The sequence below is a fragment of the Bos indicus x Bos taurus genome, chromosome 6, assembly GCF_003369695.1.
Source record: "Bos indicus x Bos taurus breed Angus x Brahman F1 hybrid chromosome 6, Bos_hybrid_MaternalHap_v2.0, whole genome shotgun sequence".
In the NCBI taxonomy this organism is placed as follows: Eukaryota; Metazoa; Chordata; class Mammalia; order Artiodactyla; family Bovidae; genus Bos; species Bos indicus x Bos taurus.
The window spans coordinates 44,275,909-44,298,654 of NC_040081.1; positions in this window are offsets into that span (position 1 = coordinate 44,275,909).

The following is a 22,746-nucleotide window of genomic DNA, read 5'->3' on the forward strand; positions in this document are numbered from 1 at the left end:
CGTCACGTGGGCGCGCTGACTCCGCCGGCTGCCGGGGACAGCCTGTACTACAGCCCCGGCCACTAAATCAGCCCGCGCCGCCAGACCTTTGCAGCCCCACCACGGCCAGCGGCCAGCCCTTCCCGCTGGGCCGTGCGGGCCCCGGGACAGCAGGGGGCGGCGAGTAGGTGGGTGTTTAGGGAGGGGTCGCCCCAAGCCTGTACAAGAAAAGAAAAGATGCCGGCGAGGAGGCACATGTCCCCCGCTATGCCCCTCACCCTCCTGTCCAGCCTTCCTCCCAGCCTCTCTGAAGATTTTTTATTTTAATTCCTAAAATTGCTTTCCCTTGCAGAGACCACTCGTACAGCCACGGGGAAATTATTTTCATATAGTTGCTACGTCTCGATTTTTTTTTTCCCCCTTTCCTGGTGCCCCACGTCTCCCGCGCGCGCGCGCGCGCGCAATCACGCAGGCACACACACACCCGTGGCCGCCTCCTCCCATCCCAAATGCAAACCCACTTCCTTTTGCCGGTTGCTGTAGTTAAGCTAAGTCAATGCTACATCAAACTAGGCTAGGCTGAGAGAACTGGAAAGTGGATTTAGGGGACAATACTGCCCCAGCAGGAAGAAAGGTTCTAGTTTGGCATTCTGTTGATTTAACAGTTTAAAACGCAGAAGGATTTTGTAGTTTCTGCATTGAAACTCAGGCCCCTTGAGTCATAGTTGTTTAAATGGAGCTATTTTCTTAAGTCTATTGTATGTTATAAAATTGTAAACGGATAACCCCGCCCCCAAAATGGCATTTTAGAACCAAACCTTTCTGTCAATTTTAATAATGGAATAGCCAATTTTCCCCCCTGCAAAAAGCCTGCTCTCTCCAACTTTTTTCAGATATTTACAGTAAGTAGAATTCTAATAAAAATCGGTGTATCAGTGTAAGGTACTCCTACAAGTGTTTGAATCCTCGCAGGAAAACTAGGAACAACCTGTTTTCTTTCCGAATCTTTCTTCCAAAAATGCTGCCCATTTTTATGCAAACCAGTTGTGTTCTTCCAAGACTCCATACTTCCTCTTTTAAATTCCCCACTTGAGGTCGAAATCCTCTGTGAAATAAACATTTCCACAGCAACCCAGTGATGTCACAAACATTGGCTCCTAATTTCAGAGGGGAAATAAAGCAAGAGAAAAGGATCTCTCTAGAAAGACAGATTCTGTTTTCTTGGAAATAGCATTGCTCCTAGTAGAGACTGAGAAAACAGACTCGACTTCTGGCTAAATACCTGTTTTATTTTTCTGAGATTGAAAGAAACATCAAATGTTTTTCAAAGAAACATCAAATGATCCTTTTTAAAAAAAGTCACCATCCTCTTTCCTGTGTTCGTGAAGAATGGTGTTTCAAATCAGTGGTACCTAATCACACTGACCACTAAAGATTTTAATAAAGGGGGAACAGATTTTTTTTCTAAAATGTCACGTCAGAATGAACATTGAAGGACAAAATTTAATGTACTAACTTCAGATCCAAATAATGCCAAATGACCTGGCTTCATCAAATACAATTGTTTTTAAGAAGTGTTAGACCCTCAGAAAGTCTATTCAGTTATGAAAATTAGTGCTGATCTTGCCAATATTGAATAGAGGGGCTTCTATTCAATATTTGCAAGATACTGAATAGAACATTCATCATTCAGTCTATTGTTTCCTGGAGCTCTGGGCTGGGAGAAAGAGGGAAACAGTCTTCATACCCTCCTGCCTTTAACCTTGTACAATCTCATGCTTATCCATATTAAATGTAAAGGGGCTAGAAAATAGAAATTAGGCCCAATGCCTGGGCTTTCTTAGTCTTCCTATCTAAATAAAGTCCTTTAGATAATATTTCTACAGAGTACTGTAAAGTGTTTTTAATATACACTTTAGCTCAAGTTTAAATTCTGTTCCTGCAGCCACTTACTGATACCCTGTTTGGGCTCAGGTCCCACCTCCACCCTAGGACAAGTTAATTCTGTCTCTGTGATCCCCTTTACTATTTGAATGAATAGATTTATTCCTCATGACAATTCTGGAAGAATCAAGACTCTAAACCCATTTCACAGATGTGGAAATAGGCTCAGATGTGCTAAATAACCTGCCCAAGATCACCCAGCTACAAAGTAGTGGGAGTTAAACCCAGACTTTGTAACCCCCACCAAACTCTCACATAAAGATCTGAGCCCATCAGAGCACTGCTGTTCCATGACCACATCTTTCATCCCCCTCAAAAGCAAAGTCAGTGTTTGCTCTAACTGCCCAAATTTGTGTTATGTATACATCTATGAGATGTGTTCATTTAAAGCTTAATTGTACATTCACCAGCTCATCCACTCTTTATGGGGACCCTGTTATTGTTGCTAAGTCATGTTCAACTCTTTGTGACCCCATGGACTATAGCCCACTAGGCTCCTCTGTCCATGACATTTTCCAGATAAGAATACTAGGGTGGGTTGCCATTTCCTACTCCAGGGGATCTCCCTGACCCAGGGATCAAACCCGAGTCTCCTGCATTGGCAGGCAGATTCTTTACCATTGAGCCACCAGGGAAGCCCTAGGAACCTTGTTAGGAAGCTATTATTATTTTTGTTTTAGAGATGAAGGGACTAAGGCTCAGGGAAAAAGACTCAACTCCCTATCCTATCCAGAGCTAGTACATAGCAGAGCTAAGTCCTGAGCCAGAGATTTCTGGTTCGTGACTTTTTTCTCCTAAGAAAGTAGTCTCTCCCAACTCCAAACACACAGGAAAGTAGGTACAGGGATCCACTGAGCAGGCTCAGGACCTTCAGACATTGTGGGTGGGGAGGAAGAGTCAGAAACAGGTAGAATCTCCTCTGAGCAGCAAACCAGAGAACACTTGTATAAATGAAGTCTGGCCTCCAGCCACAAACATTTGGCTGCCCTCAAATCTCCAGCTCTTTCTTTTTCAAACAGGGCAGGCCCAAGGAGGGCCACCTGGATAGACTTCTGATGAAACACCTTCCTTCTCTGCCCAGCTTGTCCCTCTCCCAGGGCAGCCCTGACACCCTGAAAGAATTCTTCCTCAGTAGGTTTCTCACCAGGCAGAAATGCAGTAACATACAGGTTTGTCTGCTACTGCCCAGCAACATAAAAACAAGCCACCCCTTCTACCCCCACTGGGACCCAGAACAGATGGAAACAACCCCTTGGGAAGCTGAGGGAGCCACAAGCTCTTTGAGAAAAGATCGCCCCAGCCACCTTGCCAGCTCTTTGCTGTGCAGAAGTCAGAGATCTGAAGATGGAAACCCCAAACACAGCACATTTGATTTCCAAATCCACTGTGGTAGGTTCTCTCAAGATAAACCAAATTTTCTTCTGCACGCATTCCTCTGTCATACTGCCAAGTCACGATTTGTCACACTGCAAATGTACGATTGTTAAATTGATATCTTTCTATTAATGAGAAAATCCATCTTTCTTTGTAAATACTTTCCCCTTAAGAAATAAGTTTTGCATTAATTTCATATTGGAAATTGGTTAATAGTCCAGATGATGCTGGGGTGTTTTCCTTGTTTATAAATGAGATGCATTAACACTCTCATACCACTAGGGTATCATTTAGTGAACAGTTGCTCCACTCTGCAGATGCAGGAGGCCAAATTGTTGTGGATGTGGATAAAAAAAAATGATCATTTTGGCAAAAACTGCAGATGGGAAGCAGATGTAACGTACAGAGGAAGTAGATTTCATTCAGTCTTTTTCCTTTATTAAAATAAAGTCTGCTAATCTGTCTTATTTTTAAAAAGCCCTCTGAATACAAACTCATGTGTTAATTCCAGGCACAGTGAAAACCAACATCATTCCTACCTTCATGAAGTGGACAGTCTCAACACATGTTGCTTGGTCTACCAATTGTGTTAGTTGCCAGTTTTCTTTGTAATTGTTTAAAAACTTAATTCACTCATCAAAATTATAATTACCCTGGGGAGAGATTAAAATTAGGAAATAGACAAGGAAAAGTTAAGAGGGCAGAGGGATGGTATAACAAGAGAGAGAAAGGGAGACCCCGTGGGAAGTGCAGAAAGATGAGGGCAGGAGGAAGGATGCAGCAGTTCATGCAAAACCAAACTGCATCAGAAAAGTGAACCCCCAAATAACTACAACAGTGGTAATCACAAATGTGTATTGGATGCTGGTAATTCGGCAGGAACGATGTTAAACGTAGGACAGTCTTACTTTGGGCTTCCCTGACCAAAGGGAAGTGCGTTCAAGTACAAGATGTTTATTTGGGAGGGCATCCTGGGAAACGCGGATAGAAGTGAGAAGTGAAGGAAGGATTAAAGGGTGTACCTGTGGGCAACTGGAGCTTAATCCTATCTGAGGACCTCTAGGGGGCACATTTCAGAGTCACCCCATTCAACGGATGAGGGGACTGAGCACTGAAGGCTGCTCCCAGGTGTTGTTAACCACACCCTCCGCCCAGCACATCCAACCTGTGGCATACATGGGCGGAGTGAGGTCTGGCAGCCAGAGAAAGTTCTCAGGCAAAGGGATGCAGAGGCTGTTGTTAGACTCTGGGGCCTCATACTTGGAAACGGTAAGAGCTGTTGGACTATGGGTGGAGCACTAGGAGCATCTGCTCCCCAGACATTAACTCATTTCATTTTACCGAAACCTTTTGAAGTGGGAGCCTGTCCACTTCTTCCTGAGAGAACACAGTCTAGGAGAGTAAGAAGGGGCCTCTGTTGTTCTCACCCAGTTAGCATCGGTCCCCTCTTCTGGCAACAGCCCAGCCCCCCTGCTTTTCCTTTGAGAAACATTCCCTCCCCCATCTCAGTGAGTCAGCCTAAGTCCCTCACTCCAGGGATACGCAGGTGAACCAAGCTGACCTGATAAAATCTAACTACCTCAGATTTCCACTGCACCTACAGGGCTACAGGAGCTATAGAGGTGTGTTCTTTCTGCCAGGAGAGCAAAGTTGGGAGGCTATAAGCCTGGAGCTCTTCCATCTTCCATCCACAAGAATGAACCCAACTGCTTGAAAATAAAGCCAGTGCAGAAGAAAGCCAGCACTGAAAGGAAACACCACACATTTCTGACTTACATCTTTTGAGCGACTGGATTCAACCCAGCCTGAAGCCAAAGACACTATCCTGGACTTTCCAAGTGTATAAGCCAATAAACTCTAAGCCAGTTGGGGCTATATTCATAGAAGCTAAGCAACTTTGCCAAGATCACACCTCTAATGAGTGTGGAGGTAATAATCAAACCCAAGTAACCCTAATTCCTTTCGGTGCTATGGCCCATGTTCTTAGTTCATGCTCTACAGCGGCAATTAATATCTACCTAGGACAGAGCTCAAGGCCACAGCACCTTTCTCACTGTCTGGCCCTCACTTGGAACCTCTTTCCTTCCAGAAACAGCTGCCAATTTGTTTAAGAGGATAATGGATCAGGGTATATCTTGGCTGCATTTGAATTGTTTGTTCCATCAAATCATTAAAAGTGCAACATGTGTTAATGATGGTCACTTAAAGCCTGGGAGCGAAAGTGACAAAAAGCTTAAAGAGAAAACAGAGAATTGGACTGTAAGGAGATCCACCCAGTCCATCCTAAAGGAAATCAGTCCTGAATATTCATTGGAAGGACTGATGTTGAAGCTGAAACTCCAATACTTTGGCCACCTGATGCGAAGAGCTGACTCATTGGAAAAGACCCTGATGCTGGGAAAGATTGAGGGCAGGAGGAGAAGGGGACGGCAGAGGATGAGATGGTTGGATGGCATCACCAACTCGATGGACATGGGTTTGGGTGAACTCTGGGAGTTGGTGATGGACAGGGAGGCCTGGCGTGCTGCGGTTCATGGGGTCGCAAAGAGTCGGACCCGACTGAGTGACTGAACTGAACTGAACTCATCAGTTTTTTGATGAGCCAGTCAGGAGCTACTAATGGACGATTCCTGTTTTAATTATGACTCTTGATTTTAAGTGACAAAAACCCCACTTCGCTGGTTGAAGGAAAAAACACAAAAACAAAACCTTTATTGACTCAGCGAACTGAAAAGGCCAGGAGCAGGGCTGTGTTCGGGAAAGGCTGGATCTCTGCAAGACTCAGCCTGTGTCAGCACCACAGTTTCTTGGTTTCACTCGCCTTTGGGTTGACCTCATTGTCAACCCTGCACAGAGCCTCCAGCAGCTCCTGGCTCACCTCTTGCTTTTCTATCAGTAGTCCCAACAGAAAGAGAGTAGACAGATGCCCCTCTCTCTCAACCGTCCCAGAAAAAGCCCTGAGATTTCCAGTCACTGGCTCTGATTGGATCATACACCCATCTTTACACTCATCATGGTCACCAGCAATATGCAATGCTCTGACTGACCAGATGTGAATCACACAGCCATCCCTGGCTTTCTTGGTGGAGTTACCCTATCAAAGCATATGAACTGCGACTGGAGAAGATAAGGTTCCCCAGAGGAAAGCTGGGACACAAACTACTAATCTTCTCTGCTAGAAGACTGATGCTTGGCTGTCCAGCAGACAGAAGTGGCAGTCATCCACAGCAGCACTGTGGTTGGTACCAGAGAGGACTCACAACCTCATCTTTGTCTTTAAGGAGCTCACGCTGCGTTCAGAGAGGAACACTGTACGTAGAACAACAAAGAATATGTGATAATAAACGAAGTGAACTGCAGGTTCTTATTTGCAGGCAACAGAATGTACTTTTCTATACTTGAAGCAGACAATCTGAGGAAATTCATATCATTCCTGGGAGGACCAGAGAATTGGGTTCGGATACTACAAATAGGAGCAAAGCAGCCAGAAAAAGAAGCGATAAGACAGTAGGGCCTGGGACATCAGAGAACTCGTGCACCCACTGTCCCAGAAGAACAAAGATCTTGCCACCTCATTGGCCAGAGCACCTCATCTCCTGCACTTGGCAGCCACCACACACTGATCACTTCTGCCCATCAGTCCAGAGTAGGTTCACTTGGGGCCCCTTACCTGCAAAGGAGTCTGGGAAATGTAGTTTTCCATTTTCTGGCTTCTAAGTACCAAAAGGTTAATTAGGAGGGGTTGCAATGGATACTGCATGAATTTACAATACCTGCCATAGAGCAGATGACAGGAGTTCAGAGGGAGAGAAGACAAAAAAGGCTGGACTCAGTTCACCTGTCACACTGGTTTGTCTGACTTGGTTCTGACATTTACTAAAAAAAAAGAGAGAGAGAATCTCAGTACCAACAGGTAAGATGACCCCAGAAGCCTGTATTCTTCAGACCACTCCTGGACCATACCTGCAAGTCCTGGGTGTCATCTGAAGACAGATGATGGCACATCATGTGTGTCTCTGGGAGGCAATTAGAAGTGTGGATTATATGAAGAACCACCTTGACATCTCCCTCCCTTCAACTCCAGCCCTCACTGTGTGTCCTCCCTCTAAACCTTCCACTCTTCTCCATTTCCTCCCAGGCCAGGCTACTTTCCTCTCTTGCCAGGACTTCACAGTATATGCCTGTCCATTCTTTTTGTCTCCATTCTTGTGCTTATACCGGCCATTCAAATAGAGTAAGCTTTCAAAGCACAAGTCTGATTGCAGCCTTCCTTCAGTGGCTTCCACTGCTCTTTGGATCAAACCCCAAATCCTTTAACATACACACACTACTATATATAAAATAGCTAGCAGCAAGGACCTGGTGTACAGCACAGGGAACTACACTCAGGATCTTGCCATAACCTCTAATGAAAAGAATCTGAAAAAGAATATGTTTGTATGCATGTGTGTGTATACACACACACACACACACACACACACATATAATGAATAACTGAATCACTTTGCTGTACACTTGAAACTAACACAACATTGTAAATTGCTCAATTGTAAATACTTCAATTTTTTTTTTAAATAACAATTACTATTTTTTTAAAAGCCCAGATCCTTAAAAAGGCCCCTGCCAACTCCTTCAATCTAGTGGTCCTCACCATCTCCAAGTCTGGCATGATTGTCTTTGATCCCATGTGGCCTAAGAAGCCAGTGGAACCCTGAAGGGGATCAGATTCCTACCACCTACCTCCCCAGCCTCATCTCAAACCCCTTTCTTCTCTGGTCCTCCCCACAGCCACACACAGCCTTAGTATGCCATGTGGGCATAGAAATCCCTGGGATTTCTCCCTAAACTTTCATCTGCCTGGAATGCCTTTCCCACCTTTCTGCCTGGCCAACACCTTCTCAACATGGAGCTAGGAGTCACCTTCTGGAGAACTCCCTTTGTAAGGGCCCCAGAGGAAAGAGCGTGTCTCTCTCAGCCCTGCTTCCGCCACTGCTAGAGCCCCATGCCCACGGGCAGGCCCTATCCACGTGGATTTTCCAGGACCAACTCAATAAAAGTTGACTGAACAAGACCAAATCAACTTAAAAAGAAAGCCAGCCCCCTCCACAGAGAGCAGTAATAAAGAAAATGTGTTCTACTACCACCTTGAGACTTCAATTAATGCGCTTTTCTCCTCCGTGAATCCTTGCTTCCAAACAAACAGAACCTGACAGCCCGAATTAAATCATTTATCTTTCTAGGTCTCTGCCTTGGCTCTAGCACTGGTGTCAAAACCCAGATATTTCATTAAAAAAAACTGGCAAAAACAAAATCTGCAGCACAGGACCTTGACTGTGTGTGGTTGTGTCACACACACAAGAAATGTTCATCTCCAACCCTTCTTCTACCTACACAGAATTAAGTGCCCAATTATCAGACTTGATCATTGTATTTTCTCTCATAAATCCTAAAGAGGTGTGCATGTGTGTGTGTGCGCGTGCATGGGCCTGCACATATGCATGTGTACAGACCACATTATCTGACTCCATCCACAAATTTCACGGTGTAAACAGCCTTAGCAGTGCAGAACAGAAGCAGAAATGCAGAAAGCTCCAGCTACATGTGTTGTTCCAGTTCCTTTCTATACATTTTAATGCCTTTTGATTCCGAGTGACCTATGGGTTTCCAACCATGGGCCAGTGAGGAAACAAAAGACCATTTCCACTCTGCCCTGTATAATTAAATACCTAGATGAAGTTTTCTCCGGTTCTGCTTTCAGAGCCAAACAACGCTTGTTTGCATTCCATCATCATATATAAACACCCGCAGGCCAGGATAATTTACCTTTCCTGTTCTAGTGCTAGCCCCTTAAATCAGGCCACCCAGGCCGCATTTAAGCATATCAGAAGGGCCTCTGGTTATGAAGCCTGCAGTATTTATTTTTCTTTAAATACCAAAACTATCCTCTTTACAGTCCACTATTTGGAAAGCGATAACATGGATACAGATACTCTGTAGATAATCCTCAAATCAGTTCTGTGGGTTCAAACATCTCCCCCGCCCCACCCCTTTCAAACCTTTGTCTCAGAGATGCTAAGTAGTCAGTAAAGAGGGTGGTGTGGAAGTCGCTTCTCCTGGCTTCCCCCACTGAGATCTGGAGAGTGAGATCCCAGTGAGGAGCAGGAAGTGCCAGGCGGGAGGGCAGGCAGGTGCTGGGTGAAGCCTGAGGGACAACACCCAAGGTGGACCCGGTTTCTCTGACTTGACCATGCCCGTGAACCACCCAGGGACTTTGTCACAGTGCAGAGTCTGTTGGGACTGGCTGGAGCCTGTGATTCTGCATTTTCCAGCAAGCTCCCGGGCATGTTGATGGTGCTGCCCAGGCCCACAGTTCAAATGATGAGGTTTAGATCTCAAGCTCCAAGTCAGTTAGGCCTGGCTGGGAACCACCTCTTTGGTAGCTGGGCACTCTGGGGCAAATCACTTGACCTCTCTGGGCCCTGGCTTCCTTATCTGTTTAACAGTGATGATAGCAACCTAGCAGGCAGGTCTGCCAAGAGGATTAAACTATGGAATGCAGGTGAGGGGCTGAGTGTAATGCCTGGCATGTCCATTGTGAAGGAATAGAGGCCCGAGCCCACCTTCCCCACTTTCCAGGAAGTGTGTCCTGCTCACTTTATTATTTTTAGGATTAAATGACTTTTCTTGATTTTATTGTCTCATTACAAAAGTAATACTTAAAGAGAGGAAGATAGGGAGGGAGGTAAAGAGGGAAGGAAGGAGGAAAGAACAGAATGAGAAAAGACCTGTCTCCATACCTCCAGTCATGTATACACACATTTTTTAAATAATGGAATTATATTGTCCATCTCATTTTGCAGGCTTTCATTCTCACTTGCTACATCAGAGTAATAATAGAAACAATAATGGTCATATCAACAACAGCAATAGGTTCTATGTGCCAAATACCACTCTCACACACCAACTCCTTAATTCATTCATTTTCACAACTCTTTGACATGGACTCTTAACAGTCTTATTTTACAGATAAGGAAAGCAAGGCTCAGAGTGTCACTTACCACAAGTCATACACTGGTCAATGGGGAATTCAGGTTGGAAACTAAGCACCCTGGAAGCCCAGCGGGGCCTTTAATTCTATATTCTGGACCCTTCGTAGGCTCACCCTGACACACTGTTTTACTGCCTGTTTTTTTCCCCCACTTACCACATCATGAATATCTGTCCGTTGTCATTTCATACTTTTGCACATCATTTTAGGTGGCTGCCCATTTTACAGATGGGACAAGTGAGGCCTGGCTGCTCAATAGAGGGCAGACAGTGGGGCAGACAATAGAGGCCCACCTGGGGGCCTAGGCTTTGTGCTCCTGACCACACTGTCTAGACACAGAGACACTGAACATCTATTACGTGCGGGGAATGCACTGGCCTCACTGGCGAATGGAGGACCCACAGGGTTCTTAGTCTTCTGGCCCTCACCGTCCAATGAGCTGAGCCATGCAGTAAAGTCAGTAAGCAAACACATGGATGAGATGATGTGAGATGATTGCTAGAGAAACAATTCCACCCTGTGATATAGCTCATGGAAAGGGTGGGGATCTTTTAGGAAGACTGTTGGAGGTGGTAAGATTTGAAGTTATACCCAAGTGAAAAGGGCAAGGAATCACACAGTCACCTAGAGTCAGATTTATTTAAATTTCTCAACATAAAATAAAAGCTTAATGGCAACCTTAGGGAACAGCACTCGGGGTATCCCATAGCTATGAAATTCTCCTGAAGAGCGTGTGACAGAGCACAGAGAGGGGACAGCAGAGCTGAAGGGCCCAGCCCTGCTTCTCCATGCGGCCTCAGGAGACCTATCTGGAACCAACCTATCTACAAATGGGGTTGTGAAATTACCCAGGGAGGGTCTGCTGCAAACATGAATGGAGTAACATGGGGGGCGCAGGACGCTGGAGCTGCTGTTGATCTTGACCCCGAATGTCTGGCTGGCCTGGCCCATTGAAGGGTCAAATCTGGGCTATTGACTTTGGTTTCACTGGGCTCCCCTGACCACCTGTGACCTCTTTCAGCTCTCACGTGGTGTCGTTGCTGAGGTAGAGACTCCATGGTGGAGGGATGGGGGTGAGGGGATTCTTCGTTATACATCACTGTTCTTGACAATAAATAATACTAACAGTGGGCCAGACACTCTACAGCCATCCCCTAGCTTCATCCCCCTCCGATCTCTTCTGTCCATTTTACAGATGTGGAGACTGAGGTTCTGAGAGGCTAAGGAGCTTGGTCAAGGCATTTAGCTCTGTGCTGCAGCCGCAGGCTGGTCCTCACCACAGGGGTTCAGCCTTCCCCCTCAGGGACGAGTCCCCTTCAGAGACCAACTCCCTTTGTCTTTCCCTGGTTAACTCTGACCTCATTCAGATTCCAGTGACATCACTTCCTCAGTGAAATGCCCCTATCATGGGTACGCCAAACCACCGGTCAGAGCTACGACTGCACACTGTCCGTGCGATCGCCAGCGTCCTGTACTATGTAGGGTTAAGAGCCCAGTTTGCACAGCAGGCATGTGGGACTGAAGCAAGCATCCTGGGCAAGTTCTCTAGCCTCCATCCCCCTCAGTTTCCTGGGCTGTAACAGGAGGAACGGAGGAATAATGACCTCACAGGGTGACAGTCCCGATGATGAAATAAACCGATGCTGCTGCCTCTGTGTTTGCAGAAAGTGCCCCACAGGTCTCACAGCAAGGACCCAGTACGCCGACCTCCCTACTGCAGGCTCCACCTGGGCAGGAGGACTTGGTGGAGCAGGCCTGCAGCCAGCATCTGGGGAACTCAGCGAGGTGTCGTGATCACCATCCCATTTCACACTCCAGCCCACGTTCACCCAGCTGCGGGAGGGGCTCTGAGTCCTGTGTGTGCCCCACGTGGCCACTCCTTGCTGGCCTTTGGGACCTTCCTCCCGTCTGTGGGGGAAAAGCCCACGGTCCAGGTGGGAGAGGTGGCAGGGGCATCACAGAAGCTCCAAGGGAGGCCCGTGTTCACACCCTCTCCCCTACCAGCCCTGCGCAGGGACCGTGCAGGCTGCACCCAGGCCCCAGGCAGTGGGCAGGAGAGGGGCTGAAGGGCACTCCAGAGGGGACAGAAGAGCCCAGTGGGCCAGACCTCCCTGCCCTGGTCAGTGGGGCCTTCCGCCAGGCCTGAGGCTCCTGGACACAGGATGCTGCCAGAGGACCTCCTAGCTGTCAGCCGCCCTCCGGTTTTTAACTTGTTCCTTAATTTCCCCAGGGCCTCGCGTGTGGCCTGGGTCTAATGATTTTCTGTGAAAACTCCACCAGGGGTGTGTTTTTCTGTGACTTCAGATGAAGGACTAATCCAGCCAGACCGTCTCCATTGCCCTCCCTTCACCCTCTCGGACCAGATCAGCCAGTCTTTTTTTTTTTTTCTCTTGAATTTAAGAGCCTTGCAGACACAAAGATCCTTTTAGCTTTTAACATATTTAATAATTTATTATTTATCTGATATTTTGGTAAATGTATTCCTCAGATCATGCCTCTGCATCTCCCGTTTCCAATTTGCACCTACCTGACATGGTTTATATTACAATCCATTGATGCTCTTAAGGCAGTGTTTCCTCTTTTAACACTTCTTTATAGCCCTAATGAACTTCTATGCTTCATTTACTCAAGAAGACAGCTCTCTCCCCCTTTCACATTTCCTGCTTACAGGCATACAAATCATATGTGTCACTAATACAGTGTTGGTTTTCCCTGCGTTGGTTCCTTTTAACATGTTTGCCCTTCAGCCTGCTATTAACCAGTTTCTCCCTACTTTGAAAAACTTGCTCTTTTAAATTTCATCATTCAGTTTTTTCCTCGGGGATTTTACCCTTTATTAAGAAGTCAAAACCAATTCTGGAGCAATCATAGACATAAAATAGTCTCATGAATCTTTTGTATCCTCCACCAACTTGACACGGGAATAGGCACACAGCAGAGATACTGTGAACACGTGGTGTGGCCAGGATGGTCCACAGGCGATTTGTTAAGAGGCAGGGTGATGCACTGTTTAAGTACACAGGTGCAAAATCTGATTGCGTGGATGGGTTTGAACACCGGTTTTTAGCCCATATTAGCTGTGTGACCACAGGCAAATTACTCAAATGGTCTGTGCTTTCATTTCCTCAGCTCTAACATGGAAAACTCATTCTACCATCTTCCAAGACTTGTTGCAAGGATTAAATAACTAAAGCACTTAAGATGCTTCCTGGCTGAGCAAGCTCTGAATAAACAGCGACTTTTGTTATCACTGCCTGCCTACTATTTGCAAGACTTTCAGATTCGCAATTGCCTTGGATCACAGAATCAGGCAAATCATCTCTTTCCCCTCCCCTCAAAATTAGGAACCACACATGATAAAGGTAATAAGATCTTGTTCCTGGTTTTCTATACAAGGACTCAGGGGTGTGGAATGGCCCCCCTGGGTGACCTCGAGGCCAACATGTGTAAAATGGGAAGAATGCGTTGTCTCTTGCTGGGGAAAACACCCCAAATCCCCATTCTCAGATCTATCACCTTCATATAAATAATTTCTCAACTAGGTTCATCTACAACTTTTTTTTTTTTTTTTACCCCAGGTGGGACACGATCAACTAGGTTCATCTAAAATGAATCTCCCACACACTAGTTCTGAATAGTTGCTAACAAGCCAATAGAAGCCATCAGTGCTAAGGATGGGTCAACTCAGGTGGCAGAGGCAGAAATGCCCACTAGGGGGCGAGTGCGCTCACTCCTTGTTCCCTATGGTGGCTCAGTCCCAGAACCAGGGAGGGAGAGCAGGCGTGTTTCTGGCACCGGCTCCAGCTCCTTCTCTGTGTGTACTACTGTCTATAATCCCCCACTGCCTCAACTCAGGAAGTTGTATTAACTACATCTTAGCCCAGAGAAATCTGAGGCTAACCTGCCCAGGAGCACAGAGCTGAGGTGAGAAACTGCAAGGGAACCTAGACTTCTCTTTCTCTACCAGTGCGGCCTGGAGGAAGGGAAGGTGTGCAGACACTGACAACATGCTGGTCACATGCATCTTCCTCCTAAAAGGAGCACAGGGTAGGGCCTGTTTCCCAAAGTGTGTCCCATGAAACATTAAGTCCTGGGAGGTGCTCTGTAGTAACAGTCTGGGGTAATACAAATCTGTGGCATTTGCTATTCTCTCCAAAGAACGAAGTACACATTAGTTTGTTAAAGGTTCTGATAAGTCCTGTAGTCAAGAAAATGGTTTGCTTGACTTTTTTAAGCATCAGCATTCCCTTGGTCTACCTGACATCAGGGTTTTTATATACATATGACATCTGTTAATGTTCACTTTGAGAAATGCTGGTTTTGGCAAATAAGAGACAGAATGATGTGAAAGAGACATAATAAAAGTGAGACAAATAAGAGACATAATGAAAGTGAAGAAATGGAATTTTACCCACGTGAGAATGAACTGACGTAGATGTCTCATGGACAGAAGAAAATGTGTCCTAGCAAGATGCTCACAGAGGATCTGAATTATGAAACAAATAGAACCAGAACCATTAAGAAACATAAAGTCTTTATGATATGAAAAAGCCATTTCAGCACTCAGGATGACTCCTAAATATTAATATAGCCCAGAAGACAAAACAAAATGGCGGCCAGGTTCCTTCCTACCATGGGGTACAAAATCTGTAATTTATTAGCTCATGCTCAGAGCTAAGATCTTTGCATGGAATGAGAGTTTATTCATAAAGTTGCTGTGTTCATCAACGTGATCAGGTGTTTGTTAAGACTTAGCATTCAGTTGCTTAAAGAGTTCAGTCCATGGAGCACTGTTTACAATAACCAAGATACAGAAACAACTTGTGTTCCTCCACAGATGAATGGATATCCCACTGTATGTATGTATGTGTGTATATATACACACATACATACATACATACAGTGGGATACCATTATTTGGAGAATCACATTACTGACTGAAGCTTCCCAGATTGCTCAGTGGTAAAGAATCCACCTGCCAAGCAGGAGACATGGGTTCAATTCCTGAGTCAAGAAGATCCCCTGGAGAAGGAAATGACAACCCACTCCAGTATTCTTGCCTGGAAAATCCCATGTACAGAAGAGCCTGGTGGGCTGCAGTCCATGGGATCACAAAAGAGTCGGACATGACTTAGCAACTAAACAACTGTTTAGCCATAAGAAGGAAGGCAATCCTATCATTTGTAACAACATGGTCGGACCTTGAGCAGAATGTGCTAACTAAAGTAAGTCAGAGAAAGAGAAATATTGCGTGATTTCATTTGTATGTGGAATCTAATAAATACAACAATAAAACTCAAAGAAAAAGAGTTTTTGCGAGATTTGTGGTTACTAAAGCAGGCATGGATTGGAGGAATTGGATGAAGGTGGTCAAAAGGTACAAACTTCTAGTTATAAATGGAGGTATATGAGTAAATACTGGGATGTCATGTACAATGACATAATAACTACAGTTAATGCTGCTGTGTGGTATATTTGGAAGTTGTTAAAAGAGTAAATCCTAAAAGTTCTCCATCATGAGGAAAAAGTTTTTGTAACTGTATGAAGTAATGGATATTATCTAAACTTACCATGGTAATCATTTCACAATATACGTATATCAAGTCATTATGTGGTACATCCTACACTCATACAGTGCTGTGTCAGTTATATCTCAATAAACTGAAAATTAAACAAACTGTGGAAAATTCTTAAAGAGATGGGAATACCAGACTACCTTACCTGCCTCCTGAGAAATCTGTATGCAGGTCAAGAAGCAACAGTTAGAACTGGACATGGAACAACAGACTGGTTCCAAGTCAGGAAAGGAGTACATCAAGGCTGTATATTGTCACCCTGCTTATTTAACTTATATGCAGAGTATATCATGTGAAATGCTGGGCTGGATGAAGCACAAGCTGGAATCAAGATTGCCAGGAGAAATATCAATAACCTCAAATATGCAGATGACCCACCCTCATGGCAGAAAGTAAAGCACTAAAGAGCCTCTTGATGAAAGTGAAAGAGGAGAGTAAAAAAGTTGGCTTAACACTCAACATTCAGAAAACTAAGATCATGGCATCTGGTCCCATCACCTCATGGCAAATAGATGGGGAAACAAATGGAAACAGTGAGAGACTTTATTTTGCTGGGCTCCAAAATCACTCAGATGGTGACTGCAGTCATGAAATTAAAAGATGCTTGCTCCTTGGAAGAAAAGCTATGACCAACCTAGACAGCATATTAAAAAGCAGAGACATTACTTTGCCAACAAAGGTCTGTCTAGATAAAGCTACAGTTTTTCCAGTAGTCATGTATAGATGTGAGAATTGGACTATAAAGAAACCTAAGCACCAGAGAATTGATGCTTTTGAACTGTGGTGTTGGAGAAGACTCTTGAGAGTCCCTTGGACTGCAAGGAGATCCAACCAGTCCATCCTAAAGGAGATCAGTCCTGAGTGTTCATTGGAAGGACTGATGTTGAAGCGGAAACTCCAATACTTTGGCCACCTGATGCGAAGAGCTGACTCATTTGAAAAGACCCTAATGCTGGGAGGGATTGGGGGCAGGAGGAGAAGGGGACGACAGAGGATGAAATGGTTGGATGGCATTGTCGACTCGATGGACATGAGTTTGGGTAAACTCCGGGAGTTGGTGATGGACAGGGAGGCCTGGCACGCTGCAGTCCATGGGGTCGCAAAGAGTCGGACATGACTGAACAACTGAACTAAACTGAAAAAGGAAAAGAATTTAAACCAGTATATAGAGGATTACTCAGTAAAACAAATTCAAGTGAACTTGAAATAAATTCACCAAAACACAAACCAAAAAAAGAGAGATAGAAAGAGAAAGGAAGAAGGAAAAAATTAAGAGGGAGAAAAAGAAAGAGGAAGGAAGGAAAGAAAGAGTCCACAGGAATAGAAGGTGAGACCCACGGCTGGCCCTGAACCCTGCCTTTGCAGGTCAGTGAGAGGCCAGACGAGACAAGTAGGGAACCAGCTGCTTCCCCACAGCTGGACGTGCAGGCCTGCCCCCAAGTGGACCTGTGGTCAGCACCAGAGCCCAGCAGCCCATGCTGACCGCATGCCTCCTCACATACAATAACAACTACAACTTGCTGGCAGGTTAAATGTAAATCCTTCCATACATAAGTCCTCCTTCCAGTATGTGTGAATCTGAACTGGCCCTAGGGACCTGCCTGATAAGATAAGGCAGCAGCGAGACTGTCGTGGGACCTCTGAGGCTAGATATTGCAGCGTCCGTCAGTTTCTTGGGACACATTCTTAGAACCAGCCCCTCTACTGTGAGTACTATGCAGCCATATGGAGCTCCAGCTGAGCTCCATGCCTTCCCTCCAAATAACCTGACCGTCCATGCATGGAATGTGGTAAGATGGTTGTTTTAAGCCACTGAATTTGAGGTCCTTTTTAAAAGAGCAATAGATAACTGGAACACAATTTTATTGAGCTACTGCTATATGACAGGTATCAAAATAGGTAAGTGCTCTTGTATGTTATTTGCTGTCATTTTCACTAGAGCCTCCATGAGGTAGATATTTAATCATAAATATGTCAGAATTAAGACTTTGGCCTTGGGTGAACTACAAAACTCACCCAGAGTCACACAGGAACCCTGTTTTCTCTGTCTTGAAAATCTTGAATGATAGGAAGCTCTTTAGGGGAAGAATCCATGAAATATGCTAGGCATATAATAGGTGGGAGACAAGCAGTGAATGGTGAGTTTGTGTGGGTAGCAGGGAATACACCTCAGATTCTGCCTTAAAATAAAAGTTGTAGGCAATGGAGTATTTTCATGAAAACATGTGCCCCCTCTGGCTTCAGTTTTATCACCACTCTGCAACTGAATAGAAAAATGGAGGGAGAGAATATTTTCACAACATTACAAACGTTTTCCCCTTTAAATTACCAAGGCTAGCACACCAACTGTGCCCTGGCATTTGTCTTTAATAACAGCACCCGTGCATTTAGCACCTACTACCTATAGGCATCGCTTCAGGTGCGTCACCTGTCAGGTAACCACAGGCATATTTCTTTACATTTGTAAGTGCTTTTGAGTTCACAAACTACATTTACCCACATGCTCATTTCATCGTGAGAGCAGATGCTTTTCCTGGGGAGCAAACAGAGCCAAATTAATCAACAGATAATTAATATTTATCAGGCACCACCTATGTGATTGAGAAATATGATCCTTCCTTGCTTCCCTCTCCCCACTAGCGTGCTGATTTCCCCTTGCTTTCTTACTTAACAGCTTGCATTGTAATAGCATATGCATGTTTCCTTCATGAGTCTATAAGCAAGTCTTGCATATACAAAGAGCCTAAGCGCCATGGTTGGAGAGAAGAGCAAGCACCATTAGTGGGAAGGATGGATAGCTGGATGGATGCATGCATGGAAGGATGGAAGGACTGTATGTCTAAGTGGTTAAGAATAGTTAAGACCTGTGGAATCACCCAGTCCTTACTGCAGTATTGACCATGTGATTGTGGGCTAGGTCTTAACCTTTCCAAGTGGAGATTCTATTACTTTTATAGAGTTGTTGTTGTTGATTCTCTCAGTCGTGTCCAACTCTTTGTGACTCCATGGACTGCGTGCAGCACGCCAGGCTTCCCTGTCCTCCACCATCTCCCAGAGTTTGCTCAAACTCATGCCCATTGAGTCGGAGATGCCATCCAACCATCTCATCCTGTTGCCCCCTTCTCCTGCCCTCAGTCTTTCCCAGCATGAGGGTCTTTTCCAATGAGTCAGCTCCTCTTTGCATCAGGTGGCCAAAGTATTGGAGCTTCAGCATCAGTCTTTCCAATGAAAATTCAGGGTTGATTTGCATTAGGACTGACTGATCTCTTTGCTGTCCAAGGGACTCTCAAGAGTCTTCTTCAACACCACAGTTCAAAAGCATCAATTCTTCAGTTCACAGCCTTTTTTATGGCCCAGCTCTCACATCTGTACAGGACTGCGGGAAAAACTATAGCTTTGACTTTGCGGACCTTTGTCAGCAAAGTGATAACTCCATAGAGTTATTGGGGATTAAATGAAATAATACATCTCTCTTATAGTGCTTGATACATTATTAACTCTCAAAAGCAGAAGCTCTGAAGAGGAGGAGGAAGATACTTCAGACGATAAAGAGCTGGAAGAAGAGAAAAAAGAAGTCAGCCCAGGGAAGCACCTGCCTACTATGTGTGACCAACAAGCAGATGCTTCTAGACTCTTCCCCTTGGTATTTACACATAATGTGGTATCTGCTTTCTTGTTCAACTATTTCTTTCCTAACTTGCCAGATTGACCGAGGCCAACCAGTCCCTCTCTAAAGCATGCTGACAATGCCTAGGGCCCGTGAAATGCTCAGAGCTGGTTTGCTCTGCTTAAGTTCACCCACACATTCCCAAAAACTGAGTCAATCTTTTGTTTCCAAGATCTGTGGATGCCAGTTTAATTTATTCAAACAACAGACACTTGAGCATCTGCGATGTGTGGGCACAGTTTTATGCTCTGGTGAGTAAGACAGAGAAGGCCTGCCCTCAGGGACCTTCTATTCCAATTATACTTCTTTTATTTCATACTTAAATCACAAAGTAGGAAACTAATGAAAAACAAGTGAGAAAAAGAAGTTCTTGTTCCTATGAAAACCGGTTGAAATGTTTTGCCATGACTGAGGAGACCTAAGTTGCTAGAAGAATGTGTGCTAAGTTACTTCAGTCGTGTCTCTTTGCGACGCTATGGACTGTAGCCTGCCAGGCTCCTCTGTCCATGGGATTCTCCAGGCAAGAACACTGGAGTGGGTTGCCACGTCCTCCTCCAGGGGATCTTCCCGTCCCAGGGATTGAACCCATGTCTCTTGTACCTCCTGCATCGCAGGTAGATTCTTTACTGCTGAGCCACCAGGGAAGCTACTGAATTTGGTGTGGACCAGACAATCAGATAGTGTTAGGGAAATTGGTGAAAATCCAGAATTCACCTTTGCAGGTGTATTCAAGTTCTTGCTGGTCTTTAAAGAAACCGAAAACAGAAGTTAAGAGATGACGTCAGTGTATGGCTTGTGCAGACAACAGACAACCAGAAACTTGAACCAATAAACCTGGAGTGGTGGGACACTGGTGAGCCAAGCGAGGAACCCAGGGTGCGATTTACAAGAGGACTTGTGGTCAATAGTGTGCAAGTACAGGGTTGGCGCCTGACAGTGAGCACCTCCTTCTATTTTGTGTCCTACGTATCTCACTTGCCTTCCCCTGGGACCGGTCCCGCCAGGGTCTCAGATCTATGTAGGTTTTGAAGTGAAACACTGAAGGGATACATTTTTAAAGATCCATCATGTATGAACCAACTAAGTTCCGAATGGAGATTCTATTGGAAACAGAGATTCTGCAGTATCAAAAATATGTATTCAGAGAACTTTCTGGTGGTCCAGTGGTTAAGACTCCATGCTTCCAATGCAGGGGGTATGGGTTTGATTCCTGTTTGGGGAACTAAGATCCCACATGCTGGGATGCCCACATGTGATGCAGCCAAATATGTATATATCAGCTTCTATAATACTAGCAAGCATTTATCGAGTGTTTCCCATGGATTGAGCAATGCTGTAAGCACACAGTGTGTTAACTCATTAATCCTCTGCTTCGTTCCAGATACCAGTGTTATTATTCCTATTTTGTAGATCAGGAAACAGGCACGATGAGCTCAGGCGCCTAGTCACAGCATCTGGCTGCAGGGTCTGATTTCTCTGAGGAGCCCCTCACACTCAGAGGCCACGTGAACCGTGCGGGGCTTGACCACTCTCACCTCATGTTCTACCAGCTCCCCTGTCCAGACAACCAGCAGGGTTTCACCTCCTTGGCCACAGTGATTGGCTCAGGGATGGGTATGGAGGATCCCAGCGGATGCATCCTGAGGCCAGGGCTCCCAAGAAGAGCCACTATCTTCTCTGTTGAGACAGCTGGCAATGAAGTTGATGAGATATCGGTGGCATACCCAAGAGAAGGCTGAAAAAGCCAACAGGGAGAGGAAAGCAGGAGCAAGAGGAGAGGAGAGACAGAGTTCCAAGGCCATTGTCTGGGCTTTGGCTGCAGCCCTACCTAAAGCCAATGTACCCCTAGATTTTTCTACTGTACACACCAAAACAGTCCCCGTTTTACTTAACCTTATTTGAGCTGGGTGTTCTGTCATATGAAACCAAATTTTTTCTAATTAAAAAATTTCTAATCACAGTCTCTTTTCTGAATACTTTGATCATTGAATGAGTATTTGTTGAGAACTTATTAGGTATCTGGCCCAAAACTATATTCTCAAAGGGAAATTATCAAGTGTAAGACACAGTACCAGGACTTCCCTTGTGGTCCAGTGGCTAAGACTCCTGCGCCCAGTGCAGGGGCCCGAGGTTTGATTCCTGGTCAGGGAATTAGATCCCACATGCCACAAAGATCAAAGATCCCATGTGCAGTGACTAAGATGGGCACAATCAAATAAGTAAAATAAATAAATGTTTTATAAAAATTAAAAAAAGACATACTTCCTGCCAACCAGGAACTTACTGTCTCAGTGGGAGTGATATACCCATCCTATCCACTCTGACTCCATCAGATGTTCGATAATATTAGAACTGCTGCAAGACAGAGAGTATGTACCGAATGTAAGGTGGGATATCACTGCTGAGTAAGGAATGGGCTGGAGTGGCCTGAGAAGGTAAGGCTGGGTCTTGGAGCACAGGAAAGATGCAGCTGAAAGAGTAGGACTTGGACAGGAAAGAACTAAGTGGCAGACCCCCAAAGCAGACGCTGAGATGGCAATGCAGTACGTGTGTCTTATTTGGAAGATGATTCCTGGAAATACTGGTAGGAAAGTGGGGTCAGGGAAAGGAAGGAAGCCGGTAAAAGGGTCACCATCAGGTTCATCACTGCAAGGGCACTGGGGCTCTATCCAGTGTGAAACATGTTTTGAGAATCACCCCAGCTGCGGAGCGGAGACAGAAGTATTTATCTGCAAAGTTGCCATCCCATACTAGCTCAAGGCTGCTCTTGGGGCCATCACCTTGCTGCTGGAAAACCAGGAACAGCCTGGGCAGCTGGGCACAAGTGGTAGCCCCACAGGTCTGCGACAGCCACCGCTCCATCTGACTCCCTCTGCATCGAGCCAGGACAGCCAGGACTCTGTCCCCAGTGGTATCATAAAACCTGTCAAGTATTGGGCTGAAACCTGGGCAGTTTGGGGCCAGCTCAGAGTGGGAGAAGGGATGTGGGGAACGCGGTACTATTTTTTTTAACCCTAGAACCTAGGGAATGTTTCAGGAGTCATATGGCAAAGGCAGGGAATGAATCCAGATGATGCCCCACCCCGCCCAGGCTCCCTCCTAGCTCTGCTGATCTGTGAGGGTGAATTAGAATGAAACAAATATGCTTCTTCAGGGAA